General features: G+C 48.6%; 1 pseudogene; it reads left to right on the forward strand.

Moving 5' to 3' along the window:
* The first annotated feature begins 1036 nt into the window (after positions 1-1036).
* Positions 1037-1154, forward strand: LOC126459731 (5S ribosomal RNA; annotated as a pseudogene).
* The last annotated feature ends 266 nt before the right edge of the window (positions 1155-1420 follow it).

Raw genomic sequence — 1420 nt, forward strand, 5'->3', positions numbered from 1 at the left:
TTAAGTAGTTCTAAGTTCTAGGGGACTGATGACCATAGATGTTAAGTCCCATAGTGCTCAGAGCCATTTGGACCATTTGAACCTTGAGAATGCGCTTACTAGCTAGATCCGTTCGTTTGCAGTCGACACAGTTCATCCATGTAATGTGTTATTTAAATAGAGCACAAGCGAGCCTCCTTTGCGCCACCCGACGCTAACGTTGTTCGTCCCACCAGGAAACCGGCTATCGGGTGGTGCCCGATATCACTCTCTTCTGTGGAATAGAACGCCATGTCACTACATTGATATGATTCCTAGAGATAAGGTACCTTTTTTGAGAGGACCCCATGGTGAGGATCGAACGAAGTTGTGCATCCATTATTTCTCTGCACTAGACCATGATAAATGCCAGAGTGAACTTTGATATAAGAAGAGCGTAATGGTTGGACCTCTTAAGGAATGGTAAAGTAGTCCATGCAAAAAGCGAAGAAATGGACGCCGAAAACAAGGTCAAGTCGACGGATGAGGTTCTCTGTCCTGGTAATGGAAGTAACGTAGGCATCCATAATTTAGGACGATAAAGTTGAACTCGTCGGAAATCTGAAGGGCCCCGTCACCCAATCTATCCTTAAATGTACATTCCTGCAATCTGCTGCGCCCATTTTCCACAAAATGTGAATGGTGGTTCCGACTGCTGCGCCAAGGCGTACCACTCTTCGAGGGGAATAAACGGCCGCGGCCGGCTGTAGATGGAGACGACATCCTGACAGCTGTGGCTTGAAAGGTGTATATAGACTCATGGGATATCATTATTGGGATATGATACTGCACATTATTGATTAAGAGTGCAGTTTCTCTTATATCCTGTCCTCGAAGACAGACGACGGTATCTGGTTGAAACCATGTCCCAGTAATGTCTGCTACTGCTGTCTTCCGCGTTCGAAGTTCGTGTTCGATTACGCAACCACCCATTCCATTGAAGGATCCTAAATCCCATCACAGCTGCTTGATGTTAGGAGGATCTTTAATAATTTTGTTGTCGTATACACTGTATCTCGGCAACGGCCTTGCCGCAGTGGATACACCGGTTCCCGTCAGATCACCGGAGTTAAGCGCTGTCGGGCGTGGCCGGCACTAGGATGGGTGACCATCCGGGCCGCCATGCCCTGTTGCCATTTTTCGGGGTGCACTCAGCCTCGTGATGCCAACTGAGGAGGTACTCGACCAAATAGTAGCGGCTCCGATCAAAGAAAACTATCGTAACGATCGGGAGTGCGGTGTGCTGACCACACGCCCCTATACGCATCCTCAGTGAGGATGACACGGCGGTCCGATGGTCCCGATGGGCTACTTGTGGTCTGACGACGGAGTGCTATACACTGTATCTGCCAAGTTACTTGCGGCTGTGTTTTCGCATCTTCAAGGAGGTGTAGGATAAATC

The sequence above is a fragment of the Schistocerca serialis genome, chromosome 2, assembly GCF_023864345.2.
Source record: "Schistocerca serialis cubense isolate TAMUIC-IGC-003099 chromosome 2, iqSchSeri2.2, whole genome shotgun sequence".
In the NCBI taxonomy this organism is placed as follows: Eukaryota; Metazoa; Arthropoda; class Insecta; order Orthoptera; family Acrididae; genus Schistocerca; species Schistocerca serialis.